The sequence below is a fragment of the Podarcis gaigeae genome (genome assembly GCF_964106915.1).
Source record: "Podarcis gaigeae genome assembly, chromosome: 12".
NCBI classification, from domain to species: Eukaryota; Metazoa; Chordata; class Lepidosauria; order Squamata; family Lacertidae; genus Podarcis; species Podarcis gaigeae.
In genome coordinates this window covers 2,739,374-2,764,111 of record NC_139688.1, presented here as the reverse complement: position 1 = coordinate 2,764,111, position 24,738 = coordinate 2,739,374, and the positions used below count along the sequence as shown (strand labels likewise).

At 44.9% G+C, this 24,738-nt stretch overlaps 2 protein-coding genes and 1 pseudogene across 12 annotated transcripts in view; all 3 read right to left on the bottom strand.

The window, feature by feature from the left end:
- The window catches only part of LOC310827678 (uncharacterized protein), a 244,131-nt gene that overhangs the window by 91,364 nt on the left and 128,029 nt on the right, over positions 1 to 24,738 (bottom strand). For 2 of the 10 annotated variants that reach the window (XM_083703958.1, XM_083703959.1), the window contains exon 1: positions 8,315 to 8,466. The exons of 6 other annotated variants lie outside the window; for them this stretch is intronic. The gene's annotated coding sequence lies outside the window, so the exon portion shown is untranslated. Of the gene's footprint in view, positions 1 to 2,791; positions 2,983 to 8,280; positions 8,467 to 24,738 lie in introns of those variants that run through there. 2 more of the 10 variants (XM_083703963.1, XR_014556475.1) reach the window with 2 other exon arrangements.
- LOC310827769 (uncharacterized protein) overlaps positions 1 to 24,738 on the bottom strand; it is a 174,871-nt gene that overhangs the window by 23,653 nt on the left and 126,480 nt on the right. The window lies entirely within an intron of this gene.
- Positions 18,101 to 19,544, bottom strand: LOC310828589 (GTPase IMAP family member 6-like; annotated as a pseudogene). The gene has a single exon. The product of its transcript is annotated as a GTPase IMAP family member 6-like (transcript).

Sequence of the window (24,738 nt, the reverse complement as noted above, 5' to 3'; positions counted from 1 at the left end):
CACTTGCAATTGAAGTTGCAACATGCTAGGGAATGTATTCAGAAGGGACTCGTAACGGTGTCCTATATGCCAGGTAATGAAATTCCTGCTGATGTATTGTCCAAGATTGTATCAAGTGATCAACACTGTACCTATGTGCAGAAGTTGGGTTTGTACTGATATTGTACGAACACGCTGCCCAGTGATGTTCACAGAAAGGGAGAGGATGTTGGTTTCTGCTTTCTTCACTGTGCAGCGAAATGCTTGTCACGGGACATTGTTTACATTCCACAGTCAGAGTTGCTGTTGGGTTTCCCACGGGAATGGGAGACTGGATGTGACGTACACTGGTTCCTGTTTTTCACAGTTCTCTCGGAGGCAAGATGCATGTTTGTAATCTCTCAGCATTGAAGTGTAAATAAAGCAAAGTAAAGTATGTGGCACGTACTGCTCATCATTCCGCTGTGTAGAGGAGCCTGCAAATATAACATGTACAAGAATACTTGGCTAGTTTAGATGTATTCAAGTCTCCAGGGCCAGATGAACTGCATCCAAGAGTAGTAAAAGAACTGGCAGATGTGATCTCAGAACCACTGGCAGTCATCTTTGAGAATTCCTGGAGAACAGGCGAAGCCCCGGCAGACTGGAGGAGGGCAAATGTTGTCCCTATTTTCAAAAAGGGGAAAAGAGAGGACCCAAATAATTACCGCCCAGTCAGTCTGACATCAATACCAGGGAAGATTCTGGAGCAGATCAGTAAGCAAACAGTCTGTGAAAGGAATGCTGTGATCACCAATAGTCAGCATGGATTTCTGAAAAATAAGTCATGTCAGACTAACCTGATCTCGTTTTTTGACAGAATTACAAGCCTGGTAGATGAAGGGAATGCAGTGGATGTAGCCTACCTTGATTTCAGCAAGGCATTTGACAAGGTGCCCCATGATATTCTTGTAAAGAAGCTGGTAAAATGCGGTCTTGACTATGCTACCACTCAGTGGATTTGTAACTGGCTGACTGACCGAACCCAAAGGGTGCTCATCAATGGTTCCTCTTCATCCTGGAGAAGAGTGACTAGTGGGGTGCCACAGGGTTCTGTCTTGGGCCCGGTCTTATTCAACATCTTTATCAACGACTTGGATGATGGACTCAAGGGCATTCTGATCAAATTTGCAGATGACACCAAACTGGGAGGGGTGGCTAACACCGCAGAGGACAGGATCACACTTCAAAACGACCTTGACAGATTAGAGAACTGGGCCAAAACAAACAAGATGAATTTTAACAGGGAGAAATGTAAAGTATTGCACTTGGGCAAAAAAAATGAGAGGCACAAATACAAGATGGGGGACACCTGGCTTGAGAGCAGTACATGTGAAAAGGATCTAGGAGTCTTGGTTGACCACAAACTTGACATGAGCCAACAGTGTGACGTGGCAGCTAAAAAAGCCAATGCAATTCTGGGCTGCATCAATAGGAGTATTGCATCTAGATCAAGGGAAGTAATAGTGCCACTGTCAGCATCGCCCCTTGAGCCAGTGCACCAACTGGACTCATGCACTTCAACCCCGACTGGGCTAGGCGAGCTGGGTAGCACTGCCAGCGACCACCTTTCTCACAGGGACATGTCACTGTGCTGTGGACTCACAGCTTAGAGCTGAGAGCACCGGGTTCACTTGCACAATAATACAGTCGTTGCGCAGCAGAGTTTTGCAGAGTATAAACCACTCGGAGAGCAGCTCTGTAGAATATCTTCCTTTTATTCTATAGCTACAACTATGATACAAAACTATATACAGAGCTAAAGGATCTAAGCATAAATCAATGCTACACTGAGAGTCTGCAGCTGCTCTTAGCAGCAACCTTATCTCTAGACACGATCTCTAACACTCTCTCTCTCTCCGATACACTGACTGACTGACTCGCTGACTGATTCACTCACTGACTAAGTAGAAAGCAGAACATTGCTCCTCCTCTCTGTAGAATCAGCAGGCTCCTCAGGAGATTATTGGATATGGGAGGGGTGAAATCTCCTCAGCCACTGTATTCTGCTCTGGTCAGACCTCACCTGGAGTACTGTGTCCAGTTCTGGGCACCACAGTTCAAGAAGGACACTGACAAACTGGAACGGGTCCAGAGGAGGGCAACCAGAATGGTCAAAGGCCTGGAAACGATGCCTTATGAAGAACGGCTAAGGGAGCTGGGCATGTTTAGCCTGGAGAAGAGGAGGTTAAGGGGTGATATGATAGCCATGTCAAATATATAAAAGGATGTCACATAGAGGAGGGAGAAAGGTTGTTTTCTGCTGCTCCAGAGAAGCGGACACGGAGCAATGGTTCCAAACTACAAGAAAAAAGATTCCACCTAAACATTAGGAAGAACTTCCTGACAGTAAGAGCTGTTCGACAGTGGAATTTGCTGCCAAGGAGTGTGGTGGAGTCTCCTTCTTTGGAGGTCTTTAAGCAGAGGCTTGACAACCATATGTCAGGAGTGCTCTGATGGTGTTTCCTGCTTGGCAGGGGGTTGGACTCGATGGCCCTTGTGGTCTCTTCCAACTCTATGATTCTATGATTCTATGATTCTATGACTTCTTTTTAATAAATGGAAGTCTTGTCTAAATGAAGAGAACATAAAGGAACACAAACTTTGGCAAAAGATGTGGAAGCAGAGAGTAATGCTGAAAATGAATTTGAGGAGCACATTTAGCACTGAAACTGCACTGTTTGGGCCGACTGCTAATTTTGATATGAGTAATTTAGCTAAAGTGGTGCTTCAAGTTAAGAACAGTTTCAGGCTAAGAACGGACCTCCAGAACGAATTAAATACTTAACCCGAGGTACCACTGTATAAGCTCTTCCTTGCACCAGCTCTACCTGGGATGAGGGCATCTTCACAACAGTCGTACAGCATCCCCAGCTGGAATGGGCGGCCCAGGGCTGGTATTTCAACTGGTTTGTCTGCTCTGTCCATGGCTCAGGTCCAGGTTGCTCCCCTGCCTTCACCTCCCTGCAAGAAACAAGAGGTGTGAAGGACTCCAGAAAGATTATTTGGCACGCAAAGTGTGTGGGGAAAAGAGGAATATTAGCACTACCATCCAAAGAGGGATGCCAACATGCCGTCAGGGCCAAAAAAAGGGGGGAGGTAATGTCTCATAGGGGGTGGGGGGGATTAGACGTTTGTATGCAGTAGTTGAACATGTGGAAGGTAGCTTGTGCAACTGATCATTTTCTTGCTTCCCTTCCATCCACAACCCCCTGTAGCAGCTGAAAACTCTATCCAGTGATCCCTGAACAAAGGGGACTGTGTCACACGGAACTGCAGTGGGAGGCGAAATCACCCTGAAACTGGGCAAAGGGATCATGTGCCAATGGGGGCTCTGCTTGGCAGGATTCCTAGGCCCAAAGTCAGGTGTGAGGGATGTGTTTGCTGCCAAGCTAGTTAGGAGATAACATTCCAGGCACCAAGCCACTTCTGTCCGGTAGATTTATTACTGCAAATTCCAAGCCAACACCGGGGCTCCCCAAACGCGTCCGTGTTGCATTACTCAGTTGACCTTTCTGAATCCTCGTGACTTTTTCTGGACCAGCATGCCCAGCGAGACAGGGAACGCCTCTTATTTCCTCTCTTCTGAAAATAGCTAGTTCCTGGAACAGACTGGCCATTCCCTAATTCAGTCTCTGATTCAGAGGACAGGCTGGATAAAGGCTGTTTGGGCTCTCGGTAAGTGCTTCCATGCCCCCCTTTTCTCTGGCTGCCTCCCCTTCCCTGACATCCGGTGAACCCCACTGCAGCCCTGTATGGTAGACACTACACTATCCAAGCCCTCTGGAAAGGGTTTTGGGGGGGCACAAGGGGTCACAGGAGCTGGAAGGGAAGATCAATATTTTCCAGGAACAACCGCTGGGTGCTTCCTACACCGAATTTCCGTTTGGCTGAGAATTGTGCCTCCTGAGAACATTTTGGATATTAGAGAAATATTTTACCACTACCACCACCAGTTTTATATCCCAACTATCTGGCACAGTATTCAAGGAGGCTATCAAAGTGGGGAACTCATACATGCAGCCAGCCAAATCACACAACAACAACAATAATTATGAATGATGCTGCCATAGCTAACAGTGAGATACACAAAGTAGTATTTGGCAGAAACAAACTGCAGTGGAAGCAGCGCTGATCGTGATGAATACAAGCTGAAATGGAAGTTGCTGCTCTCTTATATTACTACTACCAAGAAGTTCATGGCACAATGGGAGTCAAATTACTAGTAGAAAATCTTTTGTAGAGGAACACAGAATTATAGTGTTGTAAGGCACACCCAAAGGTCATCTAGTCCCATCCACTGCAACACACAGCTGAAGAATCCCTGGTGGCCATCCAACCTCTGCTTGAAAACCTCCAAGAAAACCTCCACCACCCCTTGTGGGAGTCTGTTCCACAGTCGAACAGCTTCTACCATCATCTGGAAAGTCATTCCTTGACATTTGAATCCATTGGTTCAGGTCCTGCCCCCTGGACCAGCAGCAAAAAGCCTGTTCCATCTTCCCTGTGTCAGCCCTTCAGGTTTTTCAAGATGGCTCTCATATCATGTCTCAGTCTTCTCTTCTCCAGGCTAACCATACCCAACTCCCTCAACCACTTCCCCCCAAAAGCTTGGTTTCCTGACCCTTCATTATCTTGGTCTCCCGCCCCAGCACACATTTTGGCCCAGGCATCCCCAAACCTGGCCCGCCAGATGTTTTGGGACTACAACTCCCATCATCCCTAGCTAACAGGACCAGTGGTCATGGATGATGGGAGGTGTAGTTCCAAAACATCTGGAAGGCCGAGTTTGGGGATACCTGTTCTAGCCTGTCAGCACCTTTCTTAAAAGGTGCCCTGAACCTGACACAGTACTCCAGGTGGGGTCTGACCAAGGCAGAATAGAGTGGTACTTGACTCCCCTAATCTGGACACTAGACTTCTGTGGATACAGCCTAGGATTGCATTAGTTTTTTGCTATTTTTTTTTAATTGTTGCATCACACTGTTGACTCATGGCAGCCAGCCCATGTTGGCAGATTTTCACTGTTTGAAATATGACAACCCTTCAGATCCCAATTCCTTGATTATGAAATTACAAAAAGAAAGTCAAATTTCCTTCAGATGGAGATTAAATGATGATTTACTTGACGATCAAAAATTTATGGAAAAAGCAAAAAAGGCCTTGACTTTTTCTCATATGTGGTGGGATTGTAGCAAAATTATTTTTTTGGGGGGGGGGGAATTATATATAATGCGTTGAAGATAATGTTCCATTTAACATTTGTGAGAAAGCCTGAAGCTTTCTTGTTAGGGATTGTGGGAAAAGACCTGCGAAAGAAACTAAAAAACATTTTCATGTATGCGACAACGGCGACAAGAGTCTTAATAGCACAAGGATGGAAGAATGAGGAAATCCCAACTAAAGAACTGTGGCAAGAAAAACTGACGGACTATGCGGAATTGGCAAACTTGACACACAAACTACGTGACAAGGATAATTGTGACTTTAAAGATGAATGGGAACCTTTTACGAAGTATTTAAAGAAACAACAAAATGAACTGGACTCCTTGGCAGGTTTTGAATAAACATTCACAAACTCTTTATTGGTTAATATATATGGTAGATAGATAAATAGAGGATTTTTACAATTTTATAACATGCAGATAAAATTATTTGTTGAGAAACCAGAGAGAGGAGCTGAGGGAAGTCTCGTGGGGTGGGAAGTCTCGTGGGGTTGGGTTTTCTTTTTTCTTTTTTGGGGGGGAGGGGGAAAATGGGAAAAAATAATGTGGATGATGTATTTTTGTTAAAATTGTTATGTTGGAATTCCTAATAAAAACATTTAAAACAAAAAAGAAATATGACAACCCTAAGAGAAACTGAATTTGGCTGAGTTGCCCATTCCTAATTGTGAAGGTTTAATGACAGTTAATGACCCCGGGGTTGGGTCACTATTCCCACTAGCCTAAATTTATGCTATGCTTAATTCTATCCTTCCATTTCTCAACAGTTTTCTCCCTCTGTGAAAGAGGCTTCAGTTTTTCTGTCTCATCCTCCTAACACTTCAGAATTTCTTTAGAATTCTGAACTCCCCTCACAAATCTTATTTCTTTGACTGGCCAAAGGCTTTTCCGATGCTGCTCTGGAGGGAAACATTTTGAACCTCCTGTTCTGGTGGCCTCAGGAAAAAGAGCGGGAAAATCCTAGTTGTTTCTGAGGGGAAAGGGTCTAAAATTCTCCTCAGAACCAGTCCTCACACTGCTTAGGGCAATTCACTCCTTTTGCTTCTGAGGGGGGGATAGAAACTTGCACAGTCAGCTTCTAGGTTAACAATGTTGGGATGCGTCCAAGGAAATGGGGGCAATTGACAGGCCCCAAGCTGGCTCCAGCCCATCGGCCAGCAGCCAAGCGATCTCCAGTCCTTGGACCAGCATGTAGCTGCGACTCAAGCTTCAGAAACCTTCAGAAGCTGAGCACGCAAGCCAGCAGAGATAAGAACTCTTCACAACAGAAGGGCAGATAGAGGCTGTTTAAAGCGTATTTACAGGCATTGTATTCAGCATCAGGACAAAGGGAAAAACATGTCTTCTCCCCTTTGTGTTCAAGCAAGCAGCATAAGCAAAAGCTATACACACAACGGAAGTTCCCAGCAAGCAGTGCTGGCAGGTAAACAGACACGTGACATACAACAACTCCACATGCCTGTTAAGGTGGAACAGAATATCGTAACATCCAATATTTGTTCTGCGATTCCTGCCCATCCTGCAGCGTTTGCACAAAACTCAAGAGCACCACTCCTTAACTCCTGGGATTTCGGGACTGGAAAAGTGATGAGGAAGGAGATACGCTGAATTTTAAATCATGGGAAGGCGAAAATTTATAAAAGTTTTATGAACCATATTCTAAGGAAGAATTTGTATAGAGTTTGGGAGAAACATAAAAATCTGCTGGAAAAGAAACACCTTTATGCTATCTCCTGTTGAGGCTGTTACAATAAAGAGAGTTAATATGGATAGACAGTTGGTAATTTACAGGGAATTGCTGTATTTTACAGAAGGGGAACCTAAACTGAAATCAATGGAAAGTGTAAGGAGCCATGTGACAGACTGGCTACAATGTCATCAGTTACATGAAATGTTTAAAACAGACAGGAAAAATGTTTTTGGGGACCAAAGCTCACAATCTGAAAAGAAACTTCTATAAAACAAAGAGAAACTTTTATTCAAAATGTATAATTTGTTATTAGACTGGGAAACAAAAGACAAGCTTGTCAAAGTCTCAGCGACACACTGGGCAATAGATATAGGACACAATATAGATTTTAACCTCTGGGGAAAACTCTGGAAAAGTGACTTGAAGATTACAGCATGTTATTCTTTGAAGGAGAACTACCTGAAAATGATTGACAGATGGTACTTTACTCCGAGTAGACGTGCTAAGATGTATATGACAGAATCACATAACTGCTGGAGATGCAATGAGGTAGAGGGAACATTGTTTAATATGTGGCGGACTTGTAAAAGGGTAAAAGAGTATTGGGAAATTATTCATAATGAATTGGGAAAAAATTGTTTACAAGCACTTTCCCAAAAAAACCTAGAGTGCTTTCTGTTGGGGATAATTCAGACGGAAATTCCCAGGCGTCAAAAAAGGTTATTTATGCATGCTACTACTGCGGACCGTGTTTTCTTAGCCCCCAAATGGAAAATGAGCGAGATCTCAACCACAGAAGAACGGCAACTGAAGTTGACAGAATACGCACAGCTTGCAGACTTAACATACAGAATAAGAGAACAAGAAGAACATACGTTTAGAGAAGATAGGAAAATGTTTATTGAATGTATGGGAAATAATTGTGTACAGCTGAAAATGCTGGCAGCATTAAGATACCATAAATTCAACAGTGTAAATTAGTTTTAATGGCTGTAATAATGGAATACTGATTGGTATAGTTTTTGTAAAATATGCAGGGATTTATGATATGCAGTAGGAACCGTGGAAAGAGAAGAAGGGAAGTCATTGCTATTTTAAGGATGTAAAATGAGTATTTTAAATCGTAAAACAGAAAATTTAATAAAAATTATATAAAAACAGAAAGAGGTGAATCCTTGGCATGGATTGTGCCCCCCCTTTCCCCCTCCCTTTTAGAGCATCACCCAGGAGGGCAGACTTTGCCTCCAACCACCAACCGCCCCTACAAAACCAAGTGCAGAAGGCCCATTGTGGCATCTGCAAAATATTTTTCCACCCTCCATTTCCTCCTGCAAGAGGGATCCCCACCTCTGCTTAATTCCAGCAGAACAGTTTTCACTACCTTGACTTCTGCTGGGCAGTTTTCTCAGCCTGGAGGTGTTCCTGGTCTGGCTCTTTCTCTCTGCAACTTCAGGCAGCCTCTGACTCTCCCCGTCCCTCTCAGAGCTCTGAGTCTGATGCAGGCTTTGAGTGCACAGTAATAGCGGAAAGTTTGACATACGCTCAGCAGTGGAAACTGAAAGTGTTTTCTTCTCAGTTGATTCATCCAGTTACCCATCCATAAAAGGGGGCCAAAAGAGCCCGGCTGATGGATCAGGCAAAAGACGGACCTGGCAAGCAGGTGCCCCGACAGGGAGCTCACAAGCAAGACGTAAGCACAATGGCCTCATCCACTCTTGTGATTCTCAGCAACTGGGGAATTCAGAGGCACACTGAGCATCGCCAGAATGCCTAGCAGACCAGAGTAACATGGGAACTATGTATAAGGCAGCCTTATACAGAGTCAGACCATGTGCCATAGACTCATTACTGCCCTTGATTGGGACACTAGACTTCAGTGGAGGCAGCCTAGAACAGCCTTAGCCTTTTTTGCTCCTGCATCACACTGTGGGCTCATGTGAAGCTTGCGGTCTGCTAAGGAAGGAACTGATTGACCGTCTCCTCACAACAGAAGAAAGCCGGTTGCTACCGGGATGCCATTCCCTTTCAGATGCCAGAGCACAGCTGGAATACTGTGTCCAGTCCTGGGCGCCACAGTTTAAGAAGGATGTTGACAAGCTGGAAGGTGGGCAGAGGAGGGCGACCAAGATGGTCAAGGGTCTGGAGACGAAGCCTTGGGAGGAACAGTTGATGAGGTTGGGAATGTTTAGCCTGGAAAAGAGGAGACTGAGAGGAGATAGGAGAGCCATCTTCAAATATTGGAAGGGCTGTCCCATGGGAGGGGGAACAAGCTTGTTTCCTTCTTCTCTGGAGGGGAGGACTCAAACCAAGGGCTTCAGGTTATGAGAAAGGAGGTTCTGACTAAGCATCAGGAAGAACTTTCTGACAGTAAGAGCAGTTTGACCATGGAACGGTCTCCCTCGGAAGGTGGTGCTCCTTCCCTGGAGGTTTTTAAGCAGAGGTCAGAGGGCCATCTATCATGGATGCTTGAGCTGAGTTTCCTGCATTGCAGGCGGTTGGGCTAGATGACCTTTGGGGTGTCTCTTCCAACTTTACGATTCTATGACTCAGCTTTCTACTCTCCTTTCTGTTAAATGACCCAAGAGCAAATTGCCCTCCCTTTCTTGGGACTTACCACTGTGGCTTTCAGCTAGTTACGCCTGTGCAGTATGGCCTGAGATCAGGACACTTTCCCCAGGCTAAGCTTGCCTGGTGCACACTGGAAAATTCAAGATTTCCTGCCAAACCACACAGGAGAACCACTAGCCCCACCAGATGGGGCACCATCTGTTAAAGAAAATTCTGGGTTGAGAGACTACTCAGCAGCCCAGCTCGTTGGGGTACCAGTCCCCCGTGGGTCCCTGCGGTCAGTAAAAGAAGGAAATTCAAGCCAAGCAATTTGGAGCAAAACATCAGCCAGTAGACTTAGGTCCTTTATTGTTGCACAACAGGTTCAACAGCAGCAGCAAGTGAAGCCTGAACAAAGGGCAACATTGACTTTTAAGAGTTCCCACCATATCCCAGAATACAGTTCAGACACCATCATCAATACATCATTGCTACTTCACTAAAACATCAGAAAGGGGAGGGTTATACCCGATTAATATAAACAGACATGTTGGGGCAAGTCGCCAAGAACAAGATTAACATAGGCTAACACCTCTGGCGTGCTCTGGTCCATGGGGTCACGAAGAGTCGGACACGACTAAACAACTAAACAACCCCTCTTAATTGCCCACCACCCAAAATATAATTCCCTTGGTATCTAGATCCCAAATCAATGATGGGATTCAGCTTTCCTTGGCTAACAATAAGCTCTGGGCATTTCCTGGGAAGGGAGGAGTGTATGTGTCTGAGGGATTATGGTGGGAGGGGAAAGAGTCCTTTTTCCAAGGGCAAAATGGCATTGGAATGGAGGAAATTGGCAAAGGGGTTGATTTTATATGATTTATAAAGCTAGGTATCTTCCCTGAGCTGTCAAGTCGAAAGGATACATTCAGGCATAATATTTGTAACATTTAATAACTTTAAAGATTTGCCCCCACCCCCGTAATTTCAGTAACAACATAAATTCCTGTAACACACTCCAGATATATGCATGTGAAATGAAACTGCGAGGTCTCTGCTGCGCTGTGGTGAAAAGAGGAGAGAAACTGCTATCTTGTTTTGCATTTAAGGTGGAGCAGAAGATAGAAACTGATATGAAAAATTCCTGCCTATCGGGGTTTCCCACACTAGGCAGGGTGTTATCTCTAACAGTGCAAATTCTCAGAAATGGTCCACAGCACACAGCCTTCGCTGTTTACTCCCATAGTTTCCCTGCAGCTTTCTCTGCCTTCCTTGTCCTCCTGAGCAGGGAGAGCCTTCTGAAATCTCAATCAGGGATAGTCCGACCACGAGGTGGGAGAATGCATGTGCTCAAAGAGCCCCTGTTTTCCAGGGACAGCCCAGGAATTGCATAAGCCATCCCAGTTTCTGATTTGATCCTGGAATGTCCTGGTTTTCCTTTTTCCTCCCCTCGAAGTATCGGAGAACAATTAAAAGTGGTGCAAAAATGGACTCCTGCTTATCCTGAAAATAAAATTCCTGCACCAAATGGAGGAAATGGTGATGGCAGCGCACAAAGCCCCTCCTATAATTTTGAAGGAAAAGGTCACCAATCCCCTTTCCATTCTGTAATTGCAATGCTTCAGTGGCCAGCCATTTCTCAGGAAACACAGGGGGTGTTTATTCCTTAATTGTAAATGGAGCCTTGCACTGTCTACTCATAAGTAAATCCCACAATATTCAATGGTGCTTACTCCCAAGTAACTGGGTAAAGACTAGACAGCTTCACACTGCAAGCCGAACCATGTTTACTCAGAAGTAAGTCCTACCGAGTTCAATAGAATTTACTATGGGGCTGCCCCTACAAATACCAGACAGATGGGAGATTAAAGGGTCTGAGGAACAAGGAGGAGGAATGAGGGATGCAGGACAGATTTGATCCAGCTTCCATAGAAAAGTGAAAAGTATTTGGTATGAAGTTGTAAGTGGGATGGGGGAGGGGGTTAAATATGCTCTCTGTTCCTGTTTTTGAATATGAAAAAAGAAGAAGAGTTGTTTCCTGGAGATGGGTGTTAAATAGTTCCCTTCTCAAATCACAAAATTTCAGAACTTTGGGAAGAGGTTCAAGCATGTCTCTCGCTGTGCAGGACCTGGTGTCCAGGCACTCATTAGGAATTCACTGTACATTTAATTGGCTGTAGGGGGATAAATGTGTCTGGCTTAGAAACAGGCCTCTTTTGGTTTCCTGGGGCTTATTCCCAGGAAGTGGGTGCAGGATGGCAGTGTAGGCTTCGGTTTAGGATCAGTGTTTGGGAAAATTGGGTTATTTAGCTTTTGAAAGCTGTCCACAATCAGGACCAGCAGGACACAGCAGGCTTTCCAGGTGCAAAGAAAGATATTCATCCTCATTCTGTACTTGGGAATGCTATTCATCTCCCTACCACCCCATGTCCAGGGGACAGGAGCAAGTCTACATTTGTTAGTTATTGTCTGCGTCCCACCTCCAAAATGCTGCTTCTCTTGGACCATATAACAAGGAAGAATCATAGAATCTGGGGTGTTAGCCACCCCTCCCAGTTTGGTGTCATCTGCAAATTTGATCAGGAAGCCCTTGAGTCCATCATCCAAGTCGTTGATAAAGATGTTGAATAAGACCGGGCCCAAGACAGAACCCTGTGGCACCCAACTAGTCACTCTTCTCCAGGATGAAGAGGAACCATTGATGAGCACCCTTTGGGTTCGGTCAGTCAGCCAGTTACAAATCCACTGAGTGGTAGCATAGTCAAGACCGCATTTTACCAGCTTCTTTACAAGAATATCATGGGGCACCTTGTCAAATGCCTTGCTGAAATCAAGGTAGGCTACATCCACTGCGTTCCCTTCATCTACCAGGCTTGTAATTCTGTCAAAAAATGAGATCAGGTTAGTCTGACATGACTTATTTTTCAAAAATCCATGCTGACTATTGGTGATCACAGCATTCCTTTCTAGGTGCTCACAGACTGTTTGCTTAATGATCTGCTCCAGAATCTTCCCTGGTATTGATGTCAGACTGACTGGGCGGTAATTATTTGGGTCCTCTCTTTTCCCCTTTTTGAAAATAGGGACAACATTTGCCCTCCTCCAGTCTGCCGGGACTTCGCCTGTTCTCCAGGAATTCTCAAAGATGACTGCCAGTGGTTCTGAGATCAGACCTGCCAGTTCCTTTACTACTCTTGGATGCAGTTCATCTGGCCCTGGAGACTTGAATACATCTAGACTAGCCAAGTATTCTTGTACTATCTCCTTAGTTATTCTGGGCTGTGTTTCCTCTGCTGAATCATTTGCTCCAAATTCTTCAGGTCGGGCATTGTTTTCTTTATTGGAGAAGACTGAGGCAAAGAAGGCATTGAGGAGTTCAGCCCTTTCTGTGTCCCCTGTTTGCATTTCACCATCTTCTCCTCTGAGTGACCCCACTGTTTCTTTGTTCTTTCCATAAATAGTCTTTAAACTTTTCCCAATCTTCTTCCAGCGTCTCTTCTCCCTGGTCTCGGATTCTGCCAGTCAATTCCATATAGTCCATCAACCTGGTAATCTTCTGTCCGAGGCTCTTAAGTCTTTTCCAAGTCCCTTCTGCAAGTCTTCTTCATATTTATACATGCACTTTACTTTGTCTTCTACTGATCTTATTTTTATTTTCCTTCCTTTGAGACTGAAGGGTAGATCTCAGGGAAACTCCTACCTAGAGATGATTTTATTCCTTCTCGACAGGGCAGCCAAATCTCCATAGTTAAAACTAAGATCCAAAAGATATTTCGGGATGTCTTTCAAAATTTCTCCAAGTCTGAAGGCCCTCACAATTTTAATCTCTTCTTGACCCAAGTCCAGGTCCCAAAAATCAGCAAGTTCCTGTGTAAGGGGATCTATCAAACTTTCCTTCTCCAGTTCAGGTAGAGCTCTGATCCTCAAAATCTGATATTCTTTAAATTCAATCATAAAAGGCATCAACTTATGATCATCAAGTTGCATCCGTAAGGCTGGGACTCTCTCTCTCTCCAGTTCTGTTACTTTAGGTTCAACAACAGCAACTTTCTCCCTGGTCTTCTCCGCAGTTTGCCATGTCAAAGTAGATTCCTGTATCAATTTCTGAATAGTTTCTGTATTGATGTTCACTTTTTGTCCCAAATTATAGATTTTGGTAGTTACCACATCCACCTTCTTGTTAAGCTGTTCCAGTGAGTCGTTTATCTTACTTAATACAGCCACTAAGGCCTCTTCTGTCGACATTCTTAACCGATTCAAGGTCAGTCTCAGAATCTCACAGCTTTTTATCTTGCAGCTGGAAATTCCCCCAGCTCAACTCTTGTAACAGTTTCAAAGGCTTCCTCTAGAGGGAAACAGTTTCTATTTGTATTGGTCCTTTTAAACACAGTCCAAACAATAAAGTTAGTTTCAATTTTCAATTACTTTTACTTCTTTTTAAACGCAGACGGAGACAATGGAAACAAAGTATTTCTCTTATTTAACTAGCTGTCAGTGAACGTTCTAATCGCAGTCAATAAGCATTCTAAGGCACGTCAGTCCTACTGGCAGCCCGTTTCCAGGATCGGAGCGGTGGTATTTTAACTCTGTTCACTCTCTCCTGCAGGTATATTCGGTCCAAAACTTCCCCCCCTCTTCTCCTGCCACCAAGGGGGGTTTAGTATTTTTTACAGATGGAAATTTAGTCCTTTACGATAGACTTTCCGCGACTTCAGCTTGCATTCATTGCTTCAATCTATTTACAAATGTGATTTTAGTGGGTCTCCGCCTTCGCCGTGGCGGCCAGACCCGAATTTCCATGAGGCAAATTCCTCCCGATCAGAGGAATTCCGCCATTACTGGAGGCACCAACCCAGAAGTCCCATGATCCTTCCACTTCTACCCCACTAATCAGGTCATCAACATAGGACCAGATCTAAAATGGCTGTTCCTCTTGTTGCTTCTCCCACTTTCTGGACAACGAAGTTCTCTGCAAGGCCAGTCAGGAATCTGTTTGACCTTATGCTCTTGGCTGAGTTTGACATCCAACAAATATCCGGGTAATTGAAGTCCCCCATTACTACTATCTCCCTTCCTTTTGCATGCTTGGCCATCTGTTCCAGGAAGGCATCATCTATGTCCTCCATTTGGCTTGGGGATATATAGTAAACTCCCACAATGAGGTCCCTGTTATTCATCTCTCCCTTAATTTTGACCCAAATGCTCTCACTTTGGCTTTGAGGTTCTAAATCTTGGATCTCTTCACAGGTATACACATCCCTGACATATAACGCCACTCCTCCTCCTTTCTTGTCTTGTCTGTTTCTCTGAAATAGATTGTAACCCTCCATTATTACATTCCAGTCGTGGGACTTATCCCACCAGGTTTCAGTGATGCCTATTATGTCATATTTAGTTTGCTGTACCAAGAGCTCAAGCTCATCTTGTTTATTTCCCATGCTTTGCGCATTAGTGTACAGACATTGAAGTCCATTAATCATTCCCCTGTGTCTCTTATTTAGGGATTTTTTCCTCCCACCACTAGGTCTGCGTGCTGTTTGCTCCATTTGGTCTATGACATTTGGATGATCATGTTCATCAATTGATAGACTCCTACCTTCATGAGCACTGTCTTCCTCCCCCACATTAGTCAGTTTAAAGCCCTCCTGATGAGGTTTCTGAGATTTTTGGCAAAAACATTCCTCCCAACCGTTGTGAGGTGCAGCCCATCGCTTGCCAGAAGTCCATCTTCAAGAAACTGCAGTCCGTGATCTAAGAATCCAAACCGTTCCTGTTTACACCATTTGCGAAGCCAGCTGTTCACTTCCACTATTTTTCCCTCTCTCCCTGGGCCACGTCGTTCAACTGGGAGGACAGATGAGATGACAATTTGTGCATTTAATTGCTTCAATTTCCTGCCCAGAGCCTCGTAGTCTCTTTTGATCTTCTGGAGGCTATTGCTTGCAGTGTCATTGGTTCCCACATGAACCAAGAGGAAGGGGTATTTGTCAGTGGGTTTTATGATTCCTTGTAGTCGTTCAGTTACATCTTGGATCTTAGCCCCGGGGAGACAGCACACTTCCCGAGACATCTTGTCAGGCCCGTAGATCACTGCTTCTGTTCCCCTCAGTAGGGAATCCCCTATCACCACTACACGCCTCCTCTTAGGTTTGGTCGGGGTTCTTCCGTGATCTGTCCATTCCAAGGTCGCCTGCACATTCCCTGAGGACTGACTTTGCTGCTCGTCTTCATATACCTGATCGACTGTAATGAGGGAGAGATCCTCAAATGGAGTCTGCTCTTCGTCTTCCATTCTAGGGGAGAGGACCTCAAAGCGATTGTGTGTTTCTAAACAATCAGAGCGAACCCTGGGCCTCCTACTTCTTTGAGTCACGTTTCTCCATATATCTGGCTCCTGTGTTGGTGAACTAGCCTCCTTCTCAGGGGAGTCCCTTGTCTCCTCCTTGGTGGAGACGGTGTGCTCTGTTGCTTCCAAGAAGAGATCCAGCTCTCTAATTCTTTGGAGCGTAGCCACACGTTCCTCCAGTTGCTGGACTTTGTCTTTTAAGAGGGCAATCAACATGCAATTGCTGCAGGTAAAGCTGCCTGCAACCTTTGGCAAGATGGCAAACATTGTGCAGGAACCGCAGGCGACTGCAGCTGTTCCCTCACTCTCCATCTTGAGAACGTGTCGTTGGGGCTGGCTACAGTGGTCCTCCATCATAAGAAGCGTGCAGACAGGACAAGTAACTCCCCCCAAAAAAACCCTAGGTCTCCCCCAACAAACGTTTGAGACTAGCTCCCCTAAATCTAAAGATAGATTAAATTGCGCACGCCGCCAGGCGCGCGCCGCTGCCCTACAAGCTCTGATAAGCTCCTCCCACAGCTAATCACCTACCTCAACAGAAACCCTGCCCCCTCTGACCTTTGCACAGGGAGAGCAGCTAATCAGCCACAAGAAACACACACAGGAGAAAACCCTTTTTGCTCCTTCTTCAGCCGCTGCCCTACAAGCTCTGATCCTGGAAACTTTGATCCTGGAATGCCCCGGTTTTCCTTTTCCTCCCATCAAAATATCGGAGAACAATTAAAAGTGGTGTGTGTAGGCGCAAAAATGGACTCCTGCTTATCCTGAAAATAAAATTCCTGCACCAAATGGAGGAAATGGTGATGGCAGCGCACAAAGCCCCTCCTATAATTTTGAAGGAAAAGGTCACCAATCCCCTTTCCATTCTGTAATTGCAATGCTTCAGTGGCCAGCCCTTTCTCAGGAAACACTGGGAGTGTTTATTCCTTAACTGAAAATGGAGCCTTGCGCTGTCTGTTGTTGTTTAGTCGTTTAGTCGTGTCCGCCTCTTCGTGACCCCCTGGACCAGAGCACGCCAGGCACTCCTGTCTTCCACTGCCTCCCGCAGTTTGGTCAAATTGCGCTGTCTACTCATAAGTAAATCCCACGGTATTCAATGGTGCTTACTCCCATGTAACTGGGTAAAGACTAGGCAGCTTCACACTGCAAGCCGAACCATTTTTACTCAGAAGTAAGTCGCACTCAGTTCAATAGGATTTCTCATGGGGCTGCCCCTACAAATACTAGACAGATGGGCGATTAAAGGGTCTGAGGAACAAGGATGTGGAATGAGGGATGCAGGACAAATTTGATGCAGCTTCCATTGAAAAGTGAAAAGTATTTGGTATGAAGTTGTAAGTGGGAAGGGGGAGGGGGTTAAATATGCTCTCTGTTCCTGTTTTCAAATATGAAAAAAAAGAAGAGTTGTTTTCTGGAGATGGGTCTTAAATAATTCCCTTCCCAAATGGTAAAATTTCAGAACTTTGGGAAGTTCAAGCATGTCTCTCGCTGTGCAGGACCTGGTGTCCAGGCACTCATAAGAATTCACTGTACATTTACAGACAGTGTGGTGCAGTGGTTAAGAACGGTAGTCTTGTAATCTGGGGAACTGGGTTCGCGTCTCCGCTCCTCCACCTGCAGCTGCTGGGGGACCTTGGGCCAGTCACATTTCTCTGAGGTCTCTCAGCCCCACTCACCTCACAGAGTGTTTGTTGTGGGGGAGGAAGGGAAAGGAGAATGTTAGCCACTTTGAGACTCCTTAAAGGGAGTGAAAGGCGGGATATCAAATCCAAAACTCTTCTTCTTCTAATTGGCTGTATGACAGTATATGTGTCTGGCTTAGAAACAGGCATTTTTTGGTTTCCTGGGGCTTATTCCCAGGAAGTGGGTGCAGGATGGCAGTCTAGGCTTTGGTTTAGGATTGGTGTTTGGGGAAATGGGGTTATTTAGCCTTTGAAAGCTGTCTGCCACAATGACCATAGCTGTCAACTTTTCCCTTTTCTTGCGAGGAATCCTATTCGGAACACACACCCCTGCCAGCAATTTTATGACTACCTCCTCCCACCACATTCTCTCCAAATTCAAAATGTGCCCCCTGATCCAAAATGGTTAGTGACCGTTTGATCCAGCTCCCATTGAAAGGTGGAAATTATAAATTTCCACTTTACAAAGCAAAATGAAACACAGCCAATCTCTGAAATTCTCGCTTTGTGGAATTTCGCGATGCAGTTCTCCAGCCAGAGTTCACAAGAATGCATATAATCGTGAAAATGACATGCAAAGGTGCATTTTATTAGGAACAGTGTCTTGCAAAAGTATGTATGTAATTTACAAAGGTGTTTGTTAGGGGAAATTGACACAAAAATAACAATTGACACAAAAATACAGTTAAACTTTCATAATGGTTCAAAAATAACACATTTCCAGAGAGTTTAAGATAGGGAAAATGAGAAACTGAGAGAATGGAAGTGGACCGATGTATCCACTCCTTTGTGGGGTTTAGGCAACTGCGGACAGTTAGGTATGTTATTATTTTCATAAAATCCTTTACCACTTGATTGTAGAAAACCTCAAAGCGCTCTGCAAAAAGAATAATGCAACAGGATTATGATTAATAACGAAAACATCCACAAATTAAAACCAGCGACAAACTACAAACTTATCAGCATTCTAAATATGTGAGTAGCCTTGTCTAAACAAAAATGTTTTTCGCAGGCAGCAAAAAAAAGGTAGCAAAGTTGCCTGCCTGATGTCGATATGCAGGGAGTGTTGGTGCCGCCACACCGAAAGAACCATTTCTTATCAATGCAGAACAGATATTATGTGGCATCTGTAACTGTGCCCATTCTGCCAATCGAAGCATCCAGGGACCACATGTGGGGTCAGGCGATCTCAGGGCTAAACTGCTCCCAAACTGCTAAGGACTTAATATCCTGAGAGCAACACCTTGAACTTGGCCTGGCAGCAAATCGGCCCAGGTGTCCTAGGCTGACAAACACCTGCTGCTGTCAACAATGGTGGCATCCTGCACTCATTGCAACTTCCAGATTAGGCACAAGGGAAGCCCCACATATTTTAGAAAGAAACAAAATGCTATGAACTAGAGGATATAAGAGCAGCCTTCAATTCTTTCCCCTTCCCCCCTCTTTCCCTTTTTCTGTGCAGGGCCTTGATCCGTCCCAGAGCTTTTCCATCAGCAGCTTGGAGGCCTCCTCCTTCTCTTCTCCAGCTGCCTTGTTATTCAAAGCGAAGCAGCGATTCCCACATTTCTTAACCAGTTTCAGGAGCGCCTTGTTTTGGGAATTCTCCACATATTCCTCCAAGGATTCACCTTTCAAATCCTCTTTGTGGGTGAACAAGACAAGCATGCGCTTCCCAAACTTCTTCCTAAACACCTTCTTGACCATTTTAGCAATTTCCTCGTCTTCCGGAGTGAAACGGCCCACAGTGATCACCAAGACCAGAACGTAAGGACTGGACTTGCAGAGTTTGTTGATCTCTCTCTGTTTGAGTATTTTGAACTAGAGACAGCGGCCGTGTCAATCACAGAAAACCTCTGACCCTTAAATTCCCCACTCTCCTTCTCGACTTTCTGAGTTATCGGCTTAGCTGAAAAAGCCGAGTGAAATTTCTCCCGTCCGAGGAGGGTGTTCCCTGTGGCACTTTTTCCAACACTGGTTAGGTAGCCACCTGTCAGGGATGATTTAGATGAGAGTCCTGCATAGCAGGGGGTAGGAGTAGATCAGAGGTTCCCAAGCTTATTTGACCTAGTGCCCCCTTTTTAGAAAAAAATACTCAGTGCCCCCTGGAAATCTACCTCCGTTAAGTGCAGAAACAGAATGATGCCGTGACAAATTTGCATTCTTTTTATGTATCTATATTTCTAGCTACGTCCTAAGTAGATAATCGCTCCAACTTTAACTCTACGTTACATTGATAAGCATCATTATACAACAAATGAAACCATGCACTCAATGGTTTTTCAAAATTTCATTCTCTTCTCGTCTTTCTTCATGCTTTATTCTATTATTTAGACTATACTAACAGGGAGAAGATGCTTGATCTGAGAACTGCTGCCATTCAATGGATGGAGCTGTAAGAAAATAAGGATGGGGGACAACCTGGCTTGCCAGTAGTACATGTGAGAAGAACCTAGGGGGTCTTGGTGGACTCCAAGCTTAACACAACTCAATAGTGAGATGCAGCAGCAAAAAGAGGTTGGGTGGCCATCGGTTATGGATGCTTTAGTTGAGATTCCTGCCTTGAATGGGGTTGGACCAGCTGACCCTCAGGGTCCCTTCTAACTCTGCGATTCGATGATTCTATGATTCTGTGAGCAGGATGAGATGTTGCCCAGCTGGAGGGAGCATCTCTGAGCAGGTGCAGAGTGCAAATGGCCTTCTCTAGCTGCAGCAATTCATCATGTGAAAGGCTGGGTTGGATGAATCCCTAGCTGGAAATTAAGATTGCCGGAAGAAATAACAGCAATGTCAGATATGCAGATGACACAACCTTGATGGCAGAAAGTGAGGAGGAATTAAAGAACTTTTTAATGAGGGTGAAAGAGGAGAGCGCAAAATATGGTCTGAAGCTCAACATAAAAAAAACGAATATCATGGCCACTGGTCCCATCACCTCCTGGCAAATAGAAGGGGAAGAAATGGAGGCAGTGAGAGATTTTACTTTCTTGGGCTCCATGATCACTGCAGATGGTGACAGCAGTCATTAAATTAAAAAGACGGCTGCTTCTTGGGAGAAAAGCAATGACAAACCTAGACAGCATCTTAAAAAGCAGAGACATCACCTTGCCAACAAAGGTCCGTATAGTAAAAGCTATGGTTTTCCCAGTAGTGATATATGGAAGTGAAAGCTGGACCATAAAGAAAGCTGATCACCGAAGAATGGATGGTTTTGAATTATGGTGCTGGAGGAGACTCTTGAGGGTCCCATGGACTGCAAGAAGATCAAACCTACCCATTCTTAAGGAAATCAGCCCTGAGTGCTCACTGGAAGGACAGATCGTGAAGCTGAGGCTCCAATACTTTGGCCACCTCATGAGAAGAGAAGACTCCCTGGAAAAGACCCTGGTGCTGGGAAAGATGGAGGGCACAAGGAGAAGGGGACGACAGAGGACAAGATGGTTGGATAGTGTTCTCGAAGCTACCAGCATGAGTTTGACCAAACTGCGGGAGGCAGTGGAAGACAGGAGTGCCTGGCGTGCTCTGGTCCAGGGGGTCACGAAGAGGCGGACACAACTAAACGACTAAACAACAACAACAACAAGCTGCAGCAAAGCCAGGCACAGACCTAGAATTCAGAGAAAGCACCTTCCTGGGCGTGACGGCAGGCTTCCCAGTTGGGTTTGTACCCCCAGAGATAAAGCTACTGGTCTTCGAGGGTGTCTGTGAGACTGTGTGGCTGCTGCTTCCTCCTTTCACCCCTCTCCCCTTCTCCTCACCCCCTTTTTCCTGAGTCATGTGCCCCAGGGCCCACCCCACTGTAACCATCTCATTTGTAGAGGCCCACACTTTAATAAACAAAATTGTCAGGAAAAGCAAATGTTGAAAGGACATTTTTGAAAGTACATTTGCTTAGCTTGGCTTATTTGGCATCCACCCATTTCTGGGAGTTGCAAGGAAGGGCCAGGAATGATGAAGGACCCTGGGAAATCCTGCTCAGCCCCTTTCTCCTCACCCTCCTTAGCCCATGGCCTTCTTTTGAGACGTCACCAAGCCTTGACTATACCCTCCCAGTTCTATATCTGCAGCCTTAAAGGCTGGCCACTTGGCAAGCCGAGACGGAATCATAGAATTGTAGAGTTGGTGAGGCATCTAATCATAAGCCTGCATTTTTATTAAGGCTTGATCAGGGCCTGAATCTTAAAATGAGCTTAAAGATTTTCAAATGTTTCATGCCAGGCAGAAGACTAAAAAACCTTGGCAAGATGTTTTTCCTCCTAAGACAAGGGGGCCCCCTGATTTATAGCAGAAAACAATTCTCAAAGTCGTAAAAAGGGAATTACAGGCTGAGAGCCAAGGTTACACTGACCCTACAAATTAAGGGTTGGTAAATAGTAAAATGAGCCATATCTTCTTCCTAAGGTTAAAAAGGCCAAGAGCAGTGAAAAAGGCAACTGGCTTGGCTGGAGAAGAAGAAGCTTCTTTCTATTTTTATTTTGAGGCTGGAAACTGTTCCTTCCTTTTCACTTTGAGAAGGTTTAATTCTTTTAAAAGGCTACCTATGATAATGTATGAAATATATTAGCTTAAATGTAATTATGCAAAGGATTTAAGAAATGCTAGATTCTTATTTCATAGAGTCATATTGCAATAGGAGACCAGAGGGGCAAATGAGCCCAGCCTCCTGCCAGACAGGAGACGCCATCGAGCACTCCTGATATATGGTTGTCAGGCCTTTTTGTTTAGACACCTTCAAATGAAGGAGATCTTTCAATGTTGATGTGAACTAAAGATCCTTGAAGATAAAAATTTAAGATTAACCATCTGTTTTGGAAGGCAATAGGGCAAGGAGGGCAAGAGGTGAGCTGGTAATTAAGATTCCTTGTTGAGACACATGTAAGATATATTACTACTTATTTGTCATTTATAGATATAAGAATATATAGCTCTTTGTGTTCCATAAAAGGACAGAAGGAAATGGGTGTATCTTTTGTGATTGGTTCTAGCAAACAGCCAATAGGAATTTCAACCAGGCTGATTGGACAGAGGCAGCCACAGGAGGAGCAAGGGGGCTGGATTAAGGAAATATAAGTGCTGGCCAGAATGGCAGGAGGCCAGGCCAGAGCTTGGTAACCATATACCACTGTGCCTCTCATTTATTTGTCTGACAAATAAATTATTATTTTAATTTCTCTATTGCTGCGTTGAATATTTCATTCCAGCTAAGCGTTAACCACAAGCAGGGTGCTACATTTTATGGTGCCCCTGTGACTCGGATAAGTGGTCTGCTGGAACGCAGCCCCTTCGCCCTACTGGGCAGGGTACAAGAGAGAGGATCTCTAAGCTGCTTACCCAGCGCGCACTGGTAAATTTTTCCAGGGGGAACGCAGAAGTCTCGTCTGTCTCATACCCTGCTCACTGGCGGCGACGGACCGGGGGGAACCAGAGAAATAAACAGGGAACCAGCCAAGGGTAAGTGCACAAAGGGATTTGAGGCCCTCCAATTAATTGGGAGGAAGAGAAGTCTTGATCAAACTTCTGCGTCTCAGTAAGGGGGAACTGAGTACGCTAGGTGGTTGGGTACATCAGATGTTGGTCTGGTGGAGGAAAAGGGAAAAATTGGGAGGTAGAGTGTGGTGAAGTATCTAGCGCATTGTATGTGTGAGAAAGTACAGAACAATCTGTAGCTGACCTGAGTGTGGAGTGGGCAGTACTTCGGTTCCCAGTAAGGCGACTTCACTGGGCAAGGAACCTCACAAACTCCTCCATTTGGTCTATGACATTTGGATGATCATCTTCATCAATTGATAGACTCCTACCTTCAGAGACTGAAACAAGTTGAGGGCTTCTCATCTCGAGGGAACAGAGAAAGTTCAGGAGATTAAAGTGACCCGTTTGGATGCAAGCAACAGCCCAGGCTGGGCAGTTCAGAGAAAATCTAGTACTGTATACTAATCCGCTGAACTAAAGAAGGTGGCCCTGGGACTTCCGGAGGTGGCGCCATCGGCAATGGCGGATTCTCTCTAACTCGGAGAGAATAGCTCCGCGGAAATCGGGTCTTGCCGCTACGGCGAAGCGGGACCCTTTCGAAAATCACAGGTGGGGGAAGCCTGTGACCGTGGGACTCGGCGGGCACCTATAGCGCCTCCCAAACTTGCAAGGGAACCCTGCGAGGGGCTCTGGAGCGAGACGGGGGTCTGGCGCGGTGCTGAGAGTCGATCGCTACTTCCGTGGAGTGAAGCCGTGCAGCTGTTGCCAGAGAGCGCTGACCTCTTTTCCTGAGACAATTCGGCTATTGAACAACAACCCGTGAGTAAGTCAAGCTTTAAGACTGAAAGCCAAAGAAAAGAAGGCTAAATTTGGCACTGAAGCGGGAAGGTGTAAACAGGAAGTCCACCTTCCGTTTTGTATATAGATCAAAGCAAAGGCTGTATAAGCTAACACCGGGAGAGGTGCGTTAAAAAAGACTTAGATCCAAACGTCAAATCAAAAGAATTCCCTCCCTGAATTGAAGGAGAGGGAGGGAAGAAGGGAAAGTATTTTCTGCACGTAAAAATAAAAAGGAGAAAGAAAAGAAGGAAAAAGGGATATAAGACTACCACTCAATCCTGGGAAACGGATTGCCAAGATTAAACAAAATTGTTGTATTGAGAGTCGCAATACTTATGGACATTGTAACTTTCTGACAGTTAACTCTGCAAGTGAGACATTTTGGATTTGAAACTGTTACTTATTTGCTGAAGGGGGACTTTTGAGAGTTGGGAAGATACTATATCGCATTATTATGGACTGTTACTGTGTCCCCCTAGAGGCTTACTGAAATTGTTACAACTGGTTGGGGAATTTTCCATCTTCTACTAGCCTGGGAACTTCCACTGCAAAACAGCTGAGTGACCTTGACTTACAGACAAAGTGCTATGGATGAAAAAATAACAAGATCGGGCAAGGTCAGACTCCAGCAGACTACTGCAGCAGTGCAGCAGCGTAGAGGATCTGTATCAAGTCCTTCTGTAACACAAGGGGAAGACCCAGTACAAGCTGGGGCAAAAGGTACGATATCGGAAGAAGAATTTACATCAGTTTTAAATAAAATTTATGAGTCTTTGAATAATTTAAGCAAACAATTTACTGAAGCAACAAATAAAATTGACCAAAATACTACAAGTATTAATAATTTGGGGCAGAAGGTGAACTCAAATACAGAATCCATTGAAAAGCTGCTGCAAGAATCTACATCAAATCAAAAGATAGCCC